Source organism: Ornithodoros turicata, chromosome 2 (assembly GCF_037126465.1).
Source record: "Ornithodoros turicata isolate Travis chromosome 2, ASM3712646v1, whole genome shotgun sequence".
Taxonomy (NCBI): Eukaryota; Metazoa; Arthropoda; class Arachnida; order Ixodida; family Argasidae; genus Ornithodoros; species Ornithodoros turicata.
In genome coordinates, this window is record NC_088202.1 from 108,251,947 (window position 1) to 108,273,793 (window position 21,847).

At 45.9% G+C, this 21,847-nt stretch overlaps 1 protein-coding gene and 1 long non-coding RNA gene across 6 annotated transcripts in view; both read left to right on the forward strand.

Annotated features, from left to right (window-relative positions):
- LOC135385936 (uncharacterized) overlaps window positions 1-5,245 on the forward strand; it is a 61,972-nt gene extending 56,727 nt beyond the window's left edge. Inside the window, exon 3 of the long non-coding RNA XR_010420537.1 lies at window positions 5,175-5,245. This is a non-coding gene — a long non-coding RNA (uncharacterized LOC135385936). The remainder of the gene's footprint in view (window positions 1-5,174) is intronic.
- LOC135385935 (neogenin-like) overlaps window positions 1-21,847 on the forward strand; it is a 186,420-nt gene that overhangs the window by 98,450 nt on the left and 66,123 nt on the right. The gene's annotated exons all lie outside the window — the stretch shown is intronic.

Below are 21,847 nucleotides of genomic sequence, written 5' to 3' on the forward strand. Positions count from 1 at the left end.
CGAAGGCCGGCCAGCAGTAACAGTAGCCCCTATAGTGACTTCAACGAAGACCAATTTGCATACGACGCTGCCAATATCGTTTTTAGACGGATCCAGCAAACAGATCTATGCACAGGATGAAACAGCAGGAGCAGGCAACCTTAACAGAACGTTGTTCGTTTACTGAGGCAGGATTACGCGCTCGTTTAGCAACCATGTTGTAGTTGTGCTACCGGAAGTGAATCTTGTTGCGAGACGCCTGCGGTTTCATTTGTCCATGGAGTTAATATAGGAAGACTCTAGAGAACGTATTTGGCGCGAGGTCAATAGGATTCTCCTATCCCCGAGCGTGACTGCCCAGGCGCAGCCATCCTTTGATCATGGACAATGTTAGTGGACGAATTTCTGCCCCCTAACTATACAGCGGAGCTGCTCCGTTTGTTGCCAACTCTGTGCAGTCACGTGGGAAAAACGGGGAAAAGAGGCGATGGAAGAAGCCAGCGTAGGAAGCGAGGCAAGCCGATGTAATTGCGTTGAGTACGTACGAACCTTCGAGGTACGTGCACAATTGAGTAGTGCTATCGGAATCACAAGGTAAACGTTGTCATATCAAACGTGAATCATATTTTATCTGTGAGATCACCTGCGACGCAGTAAACCGTCATCTTCATGCTGCTCTGCGAACCAACGGGAACCGGAAATGGCAAAAGACGAAACCACCCGCCATTCCATGCTCTGTCGAGTTTCGTGATAATAAAGTGACGAACGAACGACAGCACACCAGCAAGTGATGTAGCGGGAAAATATTCACTGCTTATTTGTTTAACACATACATATGAGATACCCACATAGTACGCCGAATTTAGATAGCAAGTGATGAATTTAGGAAAACGAGTACGTCAAGTTTAGCGGAATGAAGCAGCCAACGGAAGGCAACGCCTTCCATGACCAACGGGTGGCAGCTCCCTTGTGGTCACGCTTTTTTGAGCGAGTCCGACCCCCCTGCATTTCTCCGAAAGTGAATGGTTATAGTAGAGTACCGCATCGAAGCATAATATGTCGCCACAGCTTCGTCTCTAAATAGTCTAGGTCCCCCACATTATCGTCTATCATAATTGTAAACGGTGCAGTTCAAAGAACCAACACATAAATCATTCAGATTCTTCAATTTCCGTGACAAGATGCCCGGAAGTAATTCTACAGAAAGCGTTCGCAAATCGTATTTCGAAAAAGATTGCCACACGCAGCTGGAAACTCCTGTACACATCCAGCGTCAGCAGTATACCTAAGCGCAAGTAGAAACACGCACCAAAATGGCATGTTTTAGGCCAGTACGTTTCCGGCGATTTACTCTTCGCACGTGAGCGCTATGGCAACGGCCATTCCGAAGAATCCTGCAAATGGCCTTACACAGAGAAACATAAAGGGAACAGCGAAGGGGGAGGTATGTGTGGCGGCGCTCTGTAATTTGGAGATCGCTTCACCAAATCGGAAACGATTTAGCGGACCGACGACTTTCCTCAGCGCGTCTTGCGCCGTGACCCTTGACCAGGCCCTGAGCGCGGGCTCGAAGGAGAGGGATTTCCAGTACGAGTTAAATACGTAAGAGGAAAGGGAGGTAGCGGAAGAGATAAATTATAAGAATATGTATAAGTGACACTCTAATTCCCGGCACCCCTCGTTGTCACTCTTATGCCCGTCTATGGTTTTCTTTTCTTTTTTTCTTTTATTTTACGCCTTGGTGGCAACTGCTGCCGTCTGCGTTTTCCTTGCGCTGTTGTAGCAATTTTTCCTGGTATGTAATTTGCGCGGGGCTGCAATCTGACGGCTCGTTTTCGCGCGCGGACGGACTTGGATGAAATATGAACTGAGAAATAATATAATCGGGTGAAATTTGTTGTGGAAAGCACAAATAGATGCGATGCGCTGGATCCTATATAGAGAGGGATAATTCATACGGGAGTGTTGTTGTCCTAACGTTTATTTGGACGCTCCGTTGTGAGTTATTGTTGTGCACACAACGAGTAATTGAATCGCAGCTACAGTAAAAAATATTAACACATTCGTAGGGACAGTCTGAATCTTGCAATTTATGCTGTGCATATTCCATGTTCCTGTAGCGCTGTTATCGGAGCTGTTCAGAATATTTTATTAACATAATTATCGAATTACACAAGTAACTGCCCAGATTATACTGTGCTTTTTAACTGACACAATAACAATGTAAATGTTCTACGTGCAACAACAACAACAACAACAATAAATGAAGAGGTGATGATGACATGGGATGTTTCCCCGTGGTAGCCACAGGACACTACCCCACTTCACAGTGGTTAATATGAGAGGATGAATTATGGTGAGATTGAAGCGACGACAGGTCGGAATTCTGTTTAGAGCAAACGTGCAAACTATCGTTACAAGTATGTCAAACTGCTAAAAATATGTACAATCTACCATTCGTATGTACACATATCAGGCAAAATTCGATCGACTGAAAAATTGGTTGCGGTTATTTACACTATTTACATAGTCTGAATCCCTTGTTTGAAAACCAGGTTCCTCAAGGCAACGCGTCCATACTTCACGCATATGTACCGATTAGACCACTGACGCAGGACTTCCTGCTCCTCTAGCGAAAACAGGTGGTGCTCAAGGTAGTCACGGAGCAAACACACAACAAGAGTAACAGCCGAATTCATGAACGAGCCTCGACTCGAACTGCTCCTCGAGGCCAGTTTTGCGTTTCATAAATCGACCTTGACTCGAAAAGCTCCGCGAGGAAGTATTCCCCCGCGCATTCCTCGAAAATCTCGAGGTAGCATCGGTGCTACCTCGGGAACGCTCCTCAACTCAAGTTTGGCTGGTGTCATGACGGAAGACAGGTCGTTCGCTGCGTTCATCGACTGCGTTTTGTGCCACGGTGGCCTTATAATTGGGTGCTGACGACGTTCAATAAGGGGCCATCTGACTCCCTTTGAACATTTCAAAGGGAGTTTCTCACCCGGGAGTTCACCTCTTCAAGAAGACAACTGTACGAAGCCTTTTGGATACATTGCCGGTGGAGGAAAGTGTGTGCAATCGTGGGCTACCGCTACCTCCTGTGCTACAGCTGCCCGTCGACATATGATTTTATGGCGTTAGGACTTTTCAGACTGTCGCGGGAGACCTTGTGAATGTGTCAGAGCCTACATACAGTGTGCCGCGTTGTGGAAAAAAATCTCACAGCTTCTCGCCAGCACACTTTCCAAGACGAGGTGTAGTAAATTTTCCTTCTGTCGCGCTACTTAGCACAAAGAAGGTATGTCTGAAGGATGTTTTCACGCAAAAACAGGTGCAAAAAAGAGAAACTGTGCATTTATTGGGCATCTAAAAAAAATAAACATCTGAATCTGCCTGCTCAATGCTTCTGTTTCTCCGTAATCTTTGTACTGTATCAAGCTGGACCGACCCGTGCTCCGGCTGTGACCAAAATGGATCAACAAATTTCATTCATTATTTTTTTTCTTTTTGTAGTCGAAGAGAAAGCATGCAGCTTTCGTTTCAAATGGTCGCCATAGTTCTGTCGCATCCCTCCCCCCATTTTTTTGGGTAATTGGGACATGTCCAGATAGTGGGAATTCTGTTTGTTGGGAGGGATACCGTACACAGCGCAAATGAGGGCCATAAAAGTTTGTACGACATGCTTGCGGTGCCTCCCCGAGAATGGTCTCCCCGACTCTTTCGAGCAGCCTGGAACTCTCGGGACGTTGTTTCAAAATATCATTTTTTGTTTGTTTGCTTGCTTGCTTGTTTGTTTATAGCAACCTTCTAGGCGTTGGGTAAACGTAGCAATCCGCTAACAAACAGCATTCACGCTACATATTGTAACATATAATAGTGACAAGCAGTGACATCATCTTTCATATTATTTGATACGAGGTGATGGCTGCCGTTGTGGTTGTAGTTGGCAGACCAGAAAACTAGAAAACCTATCTGCCTGTTTCCCTGTTCGAGACCCGTGCACCCTTCTTCAAACACTTGCAATGCTTTGTGTTTGTATTTGTAATGCACGTTGGTCGAAATAAAGTAAAGAAAGATGCTTATTTTTCATGCCATAATTGTGTTTTAAGCACGAAAATCAACATTTCCGAGGGGTCTCGAAAGACGGCTGGGGACGAGACTACAGCTTTATTCGAGGACGGTTTCTCGAGGAGCGCCTTGGCGGAGGAATCCCCGAAACGGGTTCATGAAACGCATGGGCTCTTCGAGTGGAGGAGCGGCACTTTCCTGCACTCTTTGCAGTTGAGGCTTGTTCATGAATTCGGCGATAAGTCTCGGATGCAGCGATTCAGCATGAATACGGCGATTCTGAGCTACAGCCCGACATCGGAACTTCCAGAGTACTTATGACACAATTATTATGATTAGATGGTCAAAATTACTTCGTGCGCTCACTGCAACGTTACGCCTTACAGCGAAGCGGCGGCGCACTAAAGTCCACAATGTCGACACTACAACACACTCATGTAGAACATATATATATTTGTTTCATTTGCACCACAGTTAGGGCAAGTAGAATTTCTTGTAGTTCCTCATTTGACCAGCCGATCTTTTGTTGGAAGTATATACCCCAGCAGGCTTTCCAGCGGAAAGTCCGCAATCTCCTGCGACAGTGCAACCGGGTCCCTTCTACCATTGTGCGAGAACGAAGCACTGGTAGTCCCTTCTTCGGAGCATAGAGCCTCGCATATTCGGGATACTTGGACTTTCTCTACATCTATATCCGGAAGGTGATCTTGTACAAACTTATATTGCCTAGTAATCCCTTTATAAAACTCTGGTGGATTTTCTGCTGTGGGATACATATTGCCAGGACCCCTGGTTACAAGTGTCCTGCGTCCCGGGCCTAGCCAGTACATGACTAGAGGACGCCCCGGTGAATTGACTTGGAACTACGGGGTAGCGGGGCTCAGTTCTGAGGCGAGAATAGAGATAGTTAAGTAGCGTTTACATGAGGCCAGAAAACAACCAGAGCTCTTTCGACCTGCATATGGTGTTGGACGCATTTTACGGATCTTTATTGGTTAATACCCTGTTCAAATCTTATTTTCATTTTGAGTTTCTTTTTTTATCACATCATATCTATTTTAAGTTTGTGCAGTTTTTCGCTACACGCAGATGCACTCACGGCTCTATTTTTTTTTTTTTTTTTCTAGGTAAGACATCTTCTTGGAAATCAGGAGTGCTGGAGCATGGTAAGAGCGGTGCGTAAGCTACGTGACGAAACGGGTGACAGACTTAGGTCCGGTTTCACCAACCTCGATTAAAATTTGAACCAAGGTCAGCGGTCCCTCAACTTGAATTTCACCCTTAACTGTGCTTCACCGGGGGTATTGTCACTGAAATATTCATCACATCACTAACTAACGTTGCTAAAAAAGAAGTGAGTGTTAACTTCAAGTTTTAACGACCCTTGATCTCAGTTCAAAGTTAACGAGCGTTGGTGAAACCGGGCCATAATCGGTCATTAAAACTGCTTTGAACGTGTGGAAATAAATTTGGTGACTTGATCTCCACAATTCGTTGCAAGTAACAAAAATTCAACGCGCGTGGAGCTGCATTTGACAACGTGTCGACTCAGTAATGGCGACGGTGAACCGGCGTTGACGCGTCCTCATTGCACTCAACATCGCAGCCAGTACGATGCACACGCATACAAACATCATTACGCAGTACCAAACATTGTGTGCCTATGAGCGTGCTTTCGTCGCATTGCGACATATATCCGCAGGAATACATACATCACTTCATCCGTCACGCACAGGACTCATAGCGTTCTTGCAGAAACAACTCTCATAAGAATTGATGAGGGGCCTTGCTCGATAGTCGTGCTGGCGGGCGCCCTTCCAGACTCCCAGACCAGAAATATTGCTTTCTTTCCGAGACGAACCTATGATTTCTGATTATCAGAGACCGGTGTTGCGTAGGAGGCTTTCGAAAGATGCTGAGCAGGGCACTGGAACGATTTGTAGTGCAACTCCAAAAACCGGATTTAAGCAGGCGTGACAACGCAGCGTCGAGCACGTTGGGGGGTAGGTATAGACATTGCTCGTGATGTCTGCCCAGGGAATTCTTGCGCAGTTACAGCAATAATACTACAGCGGGTGTGGGCGAAATAGCCAGGAAACTAAAAAGGGAGGCCGACTACAGTAAGCGCGGTTTTATTTCCTAAATTCCGTTATCAATCAAAGTTGAATTCGTTGAAGCACGGTTTTCGGCTGGCCTTTGATCTTGGGTAGAGGATTATGCGTTAGTGTTGGCGCCGTTGGCGGCACCTGCATAGTGGTGTGTGGCAGACCTGTGACGGACCGCATAGGTCGGCTTGACAAACCTTCGAATCTCGAAAATGTGAAAAACAATTATGTGCACTGTTGTGAACCTGCCTTCCAGGTTTTTACAGAAAAAAAAAGCGAAAAGAGAAAAAGAAAAACAGAGGGTAACAGTAGAAAATGGACATCGCGAATATCGGAACTCCTCCTGGTGGTGGCTCGCCGTTGTCGGCCTCACGTGGGTGGGCGACGTCACGACTAACGCTCTGGGGGAATGTGCTTCCTGGGACGACTTCTAAGGGAACTGTTCCTCAGACGCTGTCGAAACTTTTCCGGCTCTAATACCACTGCAGGCGTGTCCGCCAGTGAGGCAGCGCCACAGAGGTCACGCGATTTATGAGCGCCAACAGAAATGGCCGTAGTTCTCGTTCCTCTGGTGTGAGCGCTTGACTCGTACGCGTGTTAAAGTGCGACTATAGACTAAATGTGGTGTCTTCGAAATCTTACCGAAACGTCATTGCAACGTACATGCCTCACACTAGAGCCCTGCACAGGCACGGGCCCCCGACCCGGACCACGGGTCGGGCCGAGCTTTGTATTCGCTGTGTACCCCGGCCGTGCCGACAAAATACGCCAACACCGTGGGCCAGGCTGGGCCCGGGTCGACAAACATGTTTCCGAGAGTCTAACTCGGCCGGGTCACGCAGCTAATCCCGCACAATGGAGGAGTATGAGTTCATATTGTCACGTGCTTGCGTCATTCCTGTGCATATATTTGCAAAAACAAGCAAAGGACACTGCATTATGCGTATGATTCAACCCTCAAGAATATTCTCAAAGCCATTTCACATTGCTCCTGACTCCTCACACATTTCACAATCACGTTCGCAAAACTTGGTGACAGGGGAAGGGGATGGGAGAAGGAGTTTGTCGACAACATCCTCTACCTCCACAAAAACTTGGTCACGATAACGCGCTTGCCCGCGTGCGTTCTGGATTTACTTTGGTCTCGTGCTGTTGCGGTGTTCAACCGCAGACTCTTGCCAGATTGCCAGCTTGTTTGTGGCCTTCCTCTTACCTTCTTATACATTTACTTATAAATGTGTTTGTATGCCCTAGAAACGCGTAAGGCTGGAAATACTAGGCCGGTCTCTACTCGCCGAGTCACCGGGCCGAGCCGGGACAGGCTCTATTCGCTGAGTCGCCGGGCCGGGTGGGTTCTACTCACTGAGCCGCCAGGCCGGCCGCATCAAAACAGGAATACCCGGAAAAGTCGACCCGTGCAGGGCTCAAACTCACACTTTATTCTCCCAAAATGTTGTTATGTGACTAGGAAGAACCATAACAATATTTTATGTTTTAAGAAGTATGACGCCACCGTCCAATCAGTCCGCGACATTGGCGCCTGGCAACGTTGCTCCTCTACATGGAGGAAAGAACAAAAGGAGGCGCCCCAACGGCTCTTCGACAGAAGAGAGAAGCTTGGGGCAAGTGACGTGAGGATAGGAGATGAGCTGTAGCTTATTTGGAGCCATGCGATGGTCACGTTACCTGAATAGCCCAATGAGGTCGCTTTGTACACGCCACTTTGGCGGCCACTTCGGCGCGCAACCACCACACCTCTCCAAGTATTCCGAAAATATGCGTTGGGGGCTCCCATAGAGATGTATGTAACCGAAACCGGAAGGCGAGCGGTGATGTCACTGGAGTGGCCGCCAATATCGGCTTCACTTCTCAGAGCAATAGGGCTCCTCTCTTCCCCTCCTCCATGCCGCTCTATAAGGTCGATTTCCGTCTCCTCACCACAGGTGCCTGCAGTCCTTCAACGTATGGGGCGTATGGGATTATAGACGCGGGCTGTCGCTAGGATACACAGGGCTCCCGGTGACGTCATCTACTCTTGGAGAATCCGAAACTATGGAGCTTAGCGGGTTCTTTTCGAAACTTCGCGGAGGCGCGTAATGTTCACCGACGGCATTTCTCTTTTGCGTGCTAAGTCCTCGAGCGAGGTTGATCTTTTCGAAATAGAATAAATACATGTTTTAGTTCGTAGTGGCACGTAAACTGTTTTATCTCGTCAAGTTGAAAAAAATTATTTTCCTTAACGTTGACGCGTTCAGGAATATTGCACCATTGCGCACCACTCGCAATCATAATGGTGCACCATTAAGCATCATTATGCAGAAGTTAGAAAACTCCCCACAGTACCCTATTATTTTTCCGTAACTAATGCCGAAATGATCTCTACGTAGTCAGACATTGTGAACACATAATGGTTCAAGTCTGGTGAGTAGCCACCATAAATTATTCTGGTCACGAGACGCAGCGCAGTTCGTTATAGGCGGTGAAAACATCGTATAATCCGAGTATGGTTAAGTATCCTGCAGCCATTACGGTAGTTTTATTTAGTTTATTAGTTAGTATTCTTTGTCAGTTCTAAAGGCAACCGTTTTCAAACAACGGAAACTTCGTCTGGAACAACTGTTCGTACTTATATTAGGTTTCAAAACTAATTACGTCGCGATATACAAAATATATTATCAACATTCGGGGATGATCGGTAGATCCAGAAGGGTATGAATGCGTAGATCCAATACACAATGTTCTCACCCGCATATTTAACATAAAATTTTCGGCCAAGGCTGTCGTGACATGCGCCTGGATATTTCCTGCCCGGAATCGCCAATTGTTTCGCTGCATATTATTGTATAAGTATAGTAATTTTCGCGGGGAACTAATTTTCGCGAAATTCTCGAGCGCTCTTTTTTCGCGAATTTAAAGTTCCGCGAAGTATTCGGACCAATTACAGAGAAATACCCGATCGAAATATACAATAGATTTGACCCAGGACGCTGAGGCAACTTATGGACGCGGTTTCTTAAGCTGTTATACTGCAATGCCTCACAAAGTGTTCGGTTCCTCTCCGCTGCAGGTTGAGACAGTAGTCCACCTTTCAGGAATCCCGCGTGGATGTCGGCGCCCCGTCATTCCAGTTTCTTGTAAGCCTGGATCATCCAGCAAGCGTGTATGAGTTTAAGCACGCTGCAACGCGGATCGGCCTTTGTAAAAGTTGCCGCATCACTATCGAGTGCCAATCGTACCTGCTAGATGCGCTGACAAGAATGACGGGAGACGGGACAATTCGGCAATGACTCAGATACCAGTTCAGTAAGGAGTCGGTAAGGTAGGACTCGCTAATCGCAGCCATACCAGTCAGAAGGGCTCAAAAGGAAGACAAATGCAACGGGTTAATACCCAGTTGTGATACCTTTTGTTAACTTCTTCCTGGAAGTTAAGTGGAGGGCCCCTAAGACGTCCGATGCAGTGTCGACGCATCTCGGTAGCGCCAATTTAAGGTTCGGCGAATAATTGCCTGATCCTGGCTCCCCACAAATTCGCGTATTATTGAGCCCGCGAATTTTCAATTTGCGAAAAAGAAAATTGGGACCTCTTATGCCGAGACTGGGAGGTACCGGACCCGGGTTCGAATCCAGCCACTGGTTGTGCTTGTCTGTGTGTTTTCCCTGGGTTTTCCTCAGACGGGAGGCTTTAAGGCAATCGTCGTGAAGTCGGCCACGCGATACCCTCACCCGTTCAGCATGCGATAACACTGCCAGGCGGAACGCTCGAAAATAACAAACAAACAATCATTGAACAAGCGGGAAACGTGCTTCGGTGTGTCCCTTCCTGTCTCGGCAGTTTCCAGGACCATCGTTGCAGTGAATTAGATTTGTTCAAAGTGAATCGAATCAGTGACACATTCACTGTGCTGGAAGAGACACAGACGCCTCCTACGGTCGAGAAACAAGCAAATAGCATAGCAGAGTACAAGGTCCTACGCCGTACATGGACCTCCTTGGTTTGCAATCTCACGCCTTTAAGAGATTACCATCAAAAACAGGAGATTTATCGCTTGGGTCGGTAACGAAGGACGGACAGTGTATCAGAATTCACTTGCAGCATCTCTCACTCTGTCGTAAGTTAACGCATAAAGCAGGTGATGACTGATGAAAATATAAAGCGGAAACTCGCGGAACTTAAGGGAGGCAGCTGGAATAACCAAGTTTACTGCCTCCTCCGCCCAGGAGTAATGGCAGGTCGTTCACAAGGAAAAGAAAAATGTGCCAGTTCCGCGACTGGGTGACGGACCTCTCTCTTTCTGGACCCCGTACATGACCACTTACATCATAGCCATGGCGTTTCCATCAACTACAGTTTCCGTAATACTGCACTTACACTTCTACTCATTACATATTTACATGTCTTTGCACATTGTCTTACACAAATCTCCTTACATATTCCACACATGCTAAATGCATATCTGCGTGCGATATGAAGCAATCATGATCGAACTCTGACGTCAGCAAGCACTAGTTTCGCAGTGAGCTACCTTAATTACTTGTTATTTTTCTTTTTAATGCCCTTCCTAATCTATATCTATCTATCTATCGACTATTTAATGTAGCTTCATAATATATTATATATATATATTTTTTTATAATTGGGGGTTTACGTCGCGAGACAACTGAGATCATGAGCGACGCCACAGCGGTCGGTCTGTGGATTGCTTTTGTCCACCTGATGGATCTTTAACGTGCGATGAAAGCTCCTCACACGGCACCCCATATTTAACGTCCCTCGCGGAAGACGGCGTGTTTAAGCAACTTGTACCCTGCCACCAAGTTGCTGGCGTCCTCGGCCGGGTTCGAACCCGCGATCTCGGGATCAGAAGGCGAAGCTTCATAATATGTGGTGAAACAATGAAAGCACTTCGAATTTTGAAGAAAGCACGCAGTTTGACGGCAACAGAGTGATCCTCGCACCACTGCGTTTGTAAACTGCAGCACAGCGCAGCACACACAAAAGTGCACGCCAGTTTAACATCGCAGTTGCAGTCGTAAGTGACTATTATCGCACAAGGATCTTAATGTGTCAGTGTAGGTTATTTCTTTTCACAGGTCGACTTAATTCGCAGTTTCTGTCGCCTCGCCGGGTTGCGATAATTAAAATGACTCTGCGACTTGGTGCAGTTCGTTGCCGTCCGAAAGTGTGACTGCACAGAGCGGCCCACTGCATTCCTCCTGTTACACAAACAGTCTCCTAATATGAATAAACATTAGCTGTCCTCTCGTTTAATGGTTAGAGCAGCGCTAAGGGCTTAAGCTGTTTAAACGCGACAGGGTGAAACGAGCCAAAGCGTCATCAAAACTTTCCAGCGAGGGAGCAATATGTCTTCCTCTTCGCTGCCGCCGCTGTGAAGACTGCAGTACTTTATAAACTGATGAAACTGCTTCTTTAAGTACTAATCTTGTTAGTCTGTAATTCCTCTTACGTAATACAAAGGGTTGTGGTTGACTCAAATCTATGTAAAGTAAATCGATTCATTTCTTTCTAGTTATGGAGAAGATACCGATCCAGCGGATGTGTCATCTAATTCCATTCCATCCCATTCTTTCCATTTTTTTTCTTTCTATTTCTATTCTATTCTGTCGTCTAATGAGGGAACAAGGTCATCAATCTAATGATGTATTTTATTTGTTTATTTATTTATTATTTTTTACCTTTACCTTTTATTTAATTTATTTATTATTTTCATTTATTTTATTTATTTTCCATGCAAAACGAAAACATGTCTCTTTCTTACAAATCAAATCATATTTTCGATGCCCCGCAATACATTCGCACTTTTGTTCCTTAGCGGAACACGTCAGGTGTATAGACGACCCTCTGTTTACAAACATGTGACGTCATGAGAAGACTGGTTCGAGGTTATATTTTGCTGTGGTGGGCAAGAAGCGGGAAAAACGCGTCGGCTGATAAAGCTGATAGTGCCCAGCAACATGCTCTGTGTGGCGACGTTACGTAATCAATGACGTTGGGGCCTGAGGTCGTCTATTATGCTGTTATCTCATATTAGTGCCATGTGATTCATTGCGTTTCTCTACAACATATTGTTTTCATTATTATCTAAAAATCGAAGACTGCAATGAAAATTCCGAGCTATTCAGGAGGAAATTCGCCATACTCTATTTCAATGATACTCTGTTTCTCTCCTTTTATTTTGCAATACAAGCGTAGAATATATAATTTGTTATATCATCCTTATAACAATATTATATTTCATCGTGATTGAAATTTGAACTAATATATCACGCAGGTCATTCAGGTCAATAAGGGCAGTAACAGATTACGACGGAAGTGGCTCTGGATAGGAGCATTTCTTCTATTCCAGCTTTCATCTGATCCCGTTTCATCTTTCTCAGTGATGGTATAGCGGCTACAGCTAGACTTTACACAACCTATAGGCATAAACGTGAGCCCTATATCATCCGTCCTTGCGGGAGTTCATGTTCTTTCCCGTATATGCCACCCACAAATGGGACGAAACGCTGTATCCTGTTTCAAAAGTGACAACGTGGAACTCTAGATAAATGTGACGTCTTTTTTAGCGGTTTCCATCCTGCTATCATTCATCCGGGAGCGTTATTCACAAAGTGCATCGTGGGAAAGAAAGGGGACTTCTAGGTTTTTCGCTGTGAACGGAAATGCAGCTTAGGCCTAGAAAGGGACAGCGGACGCACGGTGGCTTCCATGGTCGCCCGCTTGATTTGGGGGAATTGGGTGAATCACTCCCCAACACCACCCGCATATCCCCCCTCTCCCCCCTCGGCATATGCTCCCGGCTAGACGTATGTATTAGTTCTCTGCAGGGCGTTTCACGGGTTCCGTCCAGCTGCCACATGTCCTCACCGACACGTTTCTTTTGTTTATGCGCATTCACGGTCGGCTGCTTCCAGCCGACCTCTGTTGATGTAATCGAGCTGCTGAGTCTGTGCTTGTTACGGCTGTTACCTTTCATCGTGTCGCCAGCAATGTTCAGACTGATAACGCTTTGTTAGCTCAGACGGACTGGCAAATCGCGCGTGTAAGTTGCTAAACGTATCGAGGGCTTTAATCGTCGATTTTCGACGTCGCATTATATACTTAATAACTTTCTGACGGGGTGCCTGGTTAAGGAATTGCTCGATCCGTGCTCAATTATATTAAATACTTGCAGGTCATATGATTGCTTTGATTTGTTCGCATTTTCTAAACGACGACTGATCAATAATATGATAGACATTATTACTAATCATTACGGACTTGGTCGTGCGCGTTTAAAATAACAGATTGTAAATAAAAGTCGCACCCGGCTGGATATCTCTTTCCTGTCGTTGGTTACTGTGAGGGTTGTCTGTTGTTCTACGCCTTGAAGTGTTCTTATAGAACTCTTAGCAGTGTTGAATTAGCATTAGTGCTGCTTGTATAGTATTGTATTGCATCGTAATATAACACACGTAAACGACGTGCTTTGGTGCATCCGAATGGTTATTAAATATATTCTGAACAGAAAAAAGCAACAAAAAAAAAACGTAAAGAAAAACAGACTCTAAAAAAACGTCGCACCTCATTAATATGTCTTTCTGTTTTGTCAACATTCCTGATTTTAGAAAAGAGAAAATACCTGTCTTCCATAACGTTTGTCCGAATGTCAGTTAAGTGTCCAGCCTCTGGTAGGTGCCACTGAGTTCTATCGATTGCTGTGGGCGGGCCCAACTCAGCTTCAAAACCAATTGCTGTCGAGCCAGTCGATACAGAACGACCGATTCGTGCGACATACCTGTGTCATGGTCACATAGACGGCACAAGGCGTGCAAGATTTATCAGACGAGTCTGGAAACAAAGGCCACTATTCTGCTATGAAATGGTGATACAATATATGTGTACGGTATGTTCGTCCTGTATCGTTCTTTCTACTGGAACCTTTACTGTCGCCTACTTTGCCTAATGGATGGCTCCTCGCAGTAATACTCAGTAGCATGATAGATGTTCCTATTATCTCTGAACCTATCGGTGTCCATTAGTAGCGTGTAGCTGCAGTATATCGTCATCACACATTCTCGTTCATGTGTATGTTAGTGTTTTTCTCGCGCAGATTCCTTTCACGCGTTGACATTGCGGTTTCCTTTGACCCCTGTACCATCAGCATGCGTGCGTGCGTGCGGGCGTGGGAGTCGTGATAGCCCCCATTAGGAATGCATTTGCCACAATCATAAGAAATTCTATTGGGTTTCACAATTCTATAGGGTTTCATATGAGAAAACCTGTTAGAGGCTTAGTTTCAATAGATAATGATGATGGTAGGAGAAAAAAGAGAGAGTTTCTAATGACTCAATAAAACCACATTTACCTCTACGGATACTCATTTCGCATGTTTATAAGGTGTGTGCGTTGTGACAATGATAATTCCTGGCTTTACGTTGCGAGAAAACTAATGTGTATGTACCACCAGGTGAAATCGAAGAAGAAATGTGCCGTCAATGTTTGTAGCCCCGCCTCGGCTAATTTCTCATTGTTTACGGACCTCGTGTTGTTAAACCCTGCCGCGAACTGAAGTACTGAGCGACGTTAATTTTGATAATTCGCGTACTACGAAAGGAGTGCCATTACTTATTTATGAGGGCGTTGCTAAAATATTCCTAATGAATACGTGACGTCATGTACTTTTCATGCGCATCCTGGCCCTTCCCAATGGACTCAGGAGTTGAACCGTTCCTCTCGCGTAATGGAATAAACCGGATAAAAGTTTGAACACCTCCGCTTCGCTCAGGACGGAGCAAAGCAAAAAGATACGCTTGTGCGACAGTGCCGTTGGACCTTTGTAGCAGCCTAGTGATTAACCACTTATGGAAAGGGTACATTAGTGGAAAGGATAGGGGAATACGACGCCATTAAAGAACCTACGTACCTAGGACCAGCAAACATAATTTTGGTTATAATGATGTCACGAATAAAAGTTCGCTTTCGTGAAAGGTCTCCTTAAGTAAAATATCGTTTTCATATTTAAATGGGACTTTGCAGATGAAACAATATACTTTTTGTTGTTATATAGCGAGCATACGTGTGCAATCGCACTGTTGTGCGCCAACCTACTGGTCGACCCGAAAAGCGCTTTAGGTACGTCTTTTACCAAATTGTGCCGTTGCCTAGAGCTTGTGTCTTGGGGTAGTGGGCAGCACTTCATGTGGCGAATTTCACCATTCATCAACTTGAATTTATCTGTTTATCTGTAGAGCAGGTCCTTGTTGCATCCTTAGAATGCTTATGATGCTGATGTGGGCAAAAAAAAAAAAAGGAGATATTGAATTTGTCACACGTCAAATTCGGTTACTCCCATAAACAACCCCCCCCCCCCCCCAAAAAAAAAAAAAAGAAACAAAAGAAAAAACGCCGCTTTCGCCTGCTCTATGTGCAGGCGATAAATGTCGATCAAAGGCCATATCATCCGTTAACGTAGCGCGCAATGAAGAACACGGTCCTATAATAGACTGACTCCAACGCACTGCTCCGAATAAATGTCACAAGCGCTGACGAGGCGGCATCCCTCTTGTCAGGTGGCCAAGGATCCAGCACTATTACAAGGTCAAAGTTGCGGTTGTCCAGTCGATCGAGAGCAGATTTCAGGGTAGCTCTTTCAGATGCATATCTGGAACAGTGCACGAGAATGTGTTCAAGTCCTCCACGGTTAGCTTGCTAATTATATGACCGTATCTCATTTTTTCCGCGCTTTTCGGACACTTAGGACCGGTGTGTTTCTTGTAATAATTACGTACTTCCAGGCCAGATCGCTGTTATAATGTCATGTATGACTGCTCAACAGGTGTGACGAGGCCACTACAGGAAAGTGCAAATGGCGCTGCTTATTCGGTGGATGACATTCCGTGGGTGACTCGTTTTCTTGCATCAAAATCGACTTCAAGAAATGAGGACGTCGAAGGACATCGTACGGCGGCGCCTTTGCTCAAATCCTACACGACGACCAGCTCCATCCACAGTCCCAATCCGATGTTACTGCACAGAGCGCTACACATTACCATTTACGACGGTCCGACGGAAATAGGCCCCTCGCTCGGCATGTACCTCACGTTTACACTGCTTCCCAGATCACCGATACAGATAACAGAGGCTGCCATTCAGCGAATCTACGACGTCCCTTTGCCATTAACGCTGTACACCGATCTAAATAAATAGAATCCTGGCCCGCGATAAATTCCCATTCACCACTCACCTGTACTCACACACATTCGCGTACTTATCGGGCAGCGGGCAGAAAACTACTTCGCAACACGGCTTTGCCTCGTCGATATTTTATCGCATACACAGCTTGAGCAAATGGGACTTAAGAAGCGACAAAGGCTACCCAAGTAGGTTTGGGGCACCGTAGTTTGGGGTGTCCACTTGGCACAGTCAGCATCGGCACTCTGCGCACGGCACCAGATGAGCGTTTTTACCGCAGTAAAAAGCAGGGGGGGGGGGGATATATAGCACGCAGGTGCTGCTTACGAGCACCATGCGGGTAGAGGAGATAGAGGCCTCTCGTCCGTGACCCAGGTTGTCTTCATTGTTTCATGAGTATGGGAAAGCGGGCGGAATGATCGGGCACTGGGGAAGCCCTCATAGAGTGCAACAACGGTAAGCAGTACCACAACCAACGCAGCCCCCACCACCCACCCCACTGGGGGGGGGGGGGGGGCTTAACGGGGAGCAGAAGTCATTGTCTTGCGGCAGATATGGTGGGGCTTTGATGGGAATGGCAAATTGATGTGGGTGGCAGCAGGCGGGCGCGGCATACTACACTACACTACATATGCTTTATTCTTTACCTTGCAGCATATTGGTGAGTGTGGAGTTAAGACATAGGGACGAACAAACAAACGTGCTAACAAATGTTCAGGTTCGTCGCTTAACGTGCACGAAACCGCAAGCAGAATGAACATCACCTACAAAGGTGCCACAGCCACATACCTCATTCAACAAGCAAAAGAGAGATGGATATAAAGAATACAAATTATTATTATTTATTAGGTTGCATGCTTGAGCTATAGTATCCCAATGCTCTCATCGTCCATGCCATGGCCATCATCTATATTTATTGTTGTTATTGTTGTTGTCTAGATACTAGGCGTAATAGAGAGAGAGAGAAATACATGATGACGATGATATGGGGATGACTAGGCGTAATAACTCGCTACTCAGGAATGCCATTCCAAACTTATGAGTGGTGTCATATTCCGCTATAATGTAGCACCTGAAGCCATTTGGATGATGCAACCGAGATTACTTGGATCAGAACTATATTATCACACTTGAACGTGTAAAGTAAATAGTTAGGAACGTGCTGTACCTTTTTGCATTCCACACATCCTCATTACATTCGTACTCAATAACAACCACTGGGGTAGTGGACGGCAGCTTTGTGATGAAACACCCCATGACATTGACGGGCGATGCTCAGGCACTTTGAAATTTCGTTTCAAGCGCCTCAAAATCAAATAGGCAGTAGGAACGGTCTAATCGCACATATAGCCAAAGTCACCACTAAAGACCAGATCTTTTTCTTTTTGTCTTTGCACCTATAGACTCACTTCTATTTGTAAACAAGAGGGCACGCATGCGCATAGAGCAGACGTCGCTGGTGGGCAAAAGGGAGTAGGAAACCGCATGTTGTATACGCCGTATTTGGCCTTACTACACCGCATAGCACATCCAATGGCTACACCACGAAGGAAGAGATGTTCTCATTAGGAGAACTTCGTAGCTGTTGTAATTAAAAAGTTAATTATTGAAAGTTAATTAAGACATTGTCTTAGGAGTTTGCTAATGCCCTCCTAAGGAGTGCCCTCCAGCATATGCTTGCAATTGATTTCATCTCGGAAAAAGTGATAGATATCTTTTTAAATAATATGTTCGCAGTTAGCTGGGACACCCTGTATATTGTTCTTAAGGCCGAACTGTGGGTTCATATACACTTCAGCCCTACTTTTATTGGACCTATAAATGCCTATTCCAAGGTTTGTGCCTATAATATGCTTTTTGCACCGATAAATGACCTTTCTGGTTTGCTTTGTTGATTCGTTTTGCTTCGGCTGGCAACACTCCCACCGCCGGCGCTTCCAAACACGTGTTTACGGACATCTTGTCGTGCGTGTAATAAGGAAGTGTTCAACATGAATTGCGTGTAGTAGTGTAGTGTGTTCTTTCTTTAGTCCACGTTCTTATGCTGGGTTACTTCACCGCACAAGGAAGTGTTTGTCATACTGTGGCACCTTCTCTTCGTGTCATATAGCATCAACGACGCCCAGAAGAAAGACGCTGGCGTACTGGTCCTGCTGTGGATCAGAAGTGTACCGAAGTATCCTTTCAGGGAGGCTACCTCTGAAGATATGGATAGAAGCCCCCAATACTCGACAGTTCTATTCCAGAAGCGCATTAACACGTCACGGGTAGGCTACACATGAAAATCATCTCGCAACGTCCTTCGTTTCTAACGCAAAATATTAATAACCTCTCGAGCCCACTCAATCCATCACCCTACCCAGGCCGCCGCTAGCATCATGCCGTAAACCAATCTGAGACTTTTGCGTAACATTTGTTGTACAACATCAAGTCACAGGAAGTTGATATCGGTTTCTGTGACATTGACAATCGCTAGTTCTATTTTTCTCCCGTGGCGGACAGTTGTTGCACTCCACATCCCGATTTCATTCCCTACATCGACCGTGCCCCACAGAGCGTTGCAGAAGTAGATCGGCCCCTACGCTGCGTTCCCAAATACGTATTACCACCCGTGCGGACAAATGCATTCGCCTCGCAATGTCAGCACCGATGACACGTTGTTGCTATGGAGACATACATTTCGTTCGTGCTCGCTGCTTATAGAGTTGGCATGCAGGCTCTGTTGCGTGGATTGTTTCCATAAAAACAATAATCGAAAACGAATTGTTCTTGACATCACGACTAAAGTAGAATGCGAGCGATACAGGTATGGTCGCCCGCGTGTGTGCACGGGAAACAACCAAACAGCCTGTGTTTGTTTGAATAGAGAAGATACGCTTTATGTGCATTGGCCCGTCGCACTGAGACCAAGCCAATGCGAACTTACAAGTGAGATTACCTTTCTGAGTCGAAAGGAGAAGGCAGCCAATCTCTCGATACTTTGATTGAACGACGCACAAAGCGAGATCGTCTGAGAGGACGTGCTGAATTGCAGGTAGAAGGTAGTGTTTAGAAACCAATGCGATAGAACGTTCGAAGAAACAATATCAGTCTGCGGAACCGAAGGCATTGTCAAAACAAATAGCCGCGCCTTGTGTCCTGAACGTTCATCCTGACATTTTGCGTGATTCATAGGAACGGACCCCGAACGGGAAACGAAAACGGCACATTCAGTGCTGCGAAAAGGGAGGACTTCGGTATTCCTGGTTGCGAAATCCCCGTTCTGGAAATTCACGTTGTCGAAACAACACAAAGGAAACAACAACAAATAAAATCAAGGAGAACGCTCGATTGCTTCGTAAGATGATATGCCGTGTTTCAAAACACGACATGACTCTTTAACCAATCAAATTCACGGGTTTTCGATGTCCGCCCAACTCGTCTTAGCGAAAGAAAACCACAGTGTAGCGTCCGTTAGGCTTAGAAGGGCGGACACGACGGAACAGCACTCTGGTTACTGTATTATTAGGTGAGTCCAAGTTCAGTGTTTGCGTTGCCATATCTTCTCCCCCTCAAGCAATGGGATAGGGTGCCGCATGAGCGGCGGAACATCCCACTACATCGTCATCACTTATTTGTTATTGTTTGCATTGTTATGGCCAGGTTAGTCAAAGTACGCTGTTGGCAGTTTCCGGCGCTCCGACTGTGCATTTTATATTCAGATAAGATTTATTTCCAGTAGTTCATTTCGCAACGGGGATTTCGACCACTTTATTTCGAGGTACACCCGCCATGGCAGCCGGTCCCATGACAGAGACGGTAGGGTCTCGGTTCCTTGTGGAGGGATAGGAAAATAATCGCGGGGTAGCCAGGACTGCTCACGAGCGTTAGTTTTACAGCCCTCCGCGGCATTGAAAACCGCTGAAGAAGTATTAAAATATCGTACACGTTTGCAAATTTATCACATTAAAAAAAGAAAAAAAAAGCCTTTGAGAGAGTACACGCGCTGAGTGCTGTAGAACGTGGCTTGAAACGCTAGGCGTACAGTGTAGTTCATGAAAGCTTATGTCATGGAGCATCTTTGAATTGAAGTAAAAACGTGTTGTGGCGGGGTGCACGACGATCTATCTCTCCCCTCCAGGCGAAGCGAAGAAAACCAGCGGAGCGAGTACCGTGCCAAATTAAAGCTCATTCGGGCGGATCGCCGCACTCAGCCTCGCTACTGCTTGCCACGACTTTTTTTGCGCGAAGCCGCCAGTGCCCACTCCCTGACAGAACGGATATTTTATTTTTACGCAGGGTCAGGGGTACTGTTCCCTTCTTTCTTTTATGTGCTGATTGAATTTGGGCAAAGTTCTCCTTTAGTCGATGCAAAAAGGAATATAATTTTTTCGCTTCACTTAATTCTGGTGCAGGCGTCCCCATGTTAGACCCAAACACCCTTTCTTTTCTTCTGTTTTCGTGAACACGATCACTTTCTAGTTTCTCTACTCGGCTGGAGGCACACAAACGGCGTTCTGCTCGTTTGTGACTATAAAATGCACAGTCGCGCGCGGGAAACTGCCAACAGCGAACTTAGACTAACCTGGCCATGTGGATGCAAACAACGAACTTGGACTAACATAATAATAAACTAACCAACGTGGTGTTCCGTCGTGCCCGCCGTCTTACGCTTGACAGCCGCTTAAATGTGTTTTTCGTTCGTCGCTGGAACGACTTGGACGAACATCGAAAACCCGTGAAATTGAGTGGCTAAATAGTGATGTCGTTTTTTTCTTTTTTCCGTTTTTTTTTTTTCTGCCGGCTTCGGTGGCTCAGTCGGTAGCGTGTCCGCCTGCTGATCACAAGATCACGAGTGGCAACATGGTGGAAAGGTACAAGTTGCTCAGACACGCTGCCTTCCGCAAGGGACTTTAAATGATGGTGTGCAGTGTGTCGAGAATTCGCGGCGCACGTTAAAGAAGGGAGGACCTCGGTATTCCTGGTTGCGAAATTCCCGATCTCGAAATTCACGGTTTCGAAACATGGAAAATCAATGAGAATGTTTGATTGATTCGTTTAAAAATCCCTTATCACTATTGGACCACTCAAATTCGCGGGTTTTCGATGTCTGTCCAAGTCGTTTTAGCGCACGAAAGCCACATTTTAGCCGACGTTAGGCTTAATAGGGCGGCCACGACGAAACAGCACGTTGGTTAGTTTATTTTATTATTAGGTAATCCAAGTTCGGTATTTGCATTTCTATGGCCTGGTTAGTCTAAGTTCGCTGTTGGCGTTTTCCCGCGCGCGGCTGTGCATTGTGGCGTCGCTCATGATCAGTTGTTTCGCGACGTAAAGCCCCGAATTATTATTATTATAATAATTATTATCTTTTTGCGTTCCCAATTAACGTCACTACCACAACCACCACCGTATCATTGGAATTGAAAAAAAAAAAGAAGAAAATATGGAGATATTACTCACGACCCAGTCAGAACTCGCTACTCCAAAACGCGTTTGGGGGTGGGTCTTACGAAGCAATCGAG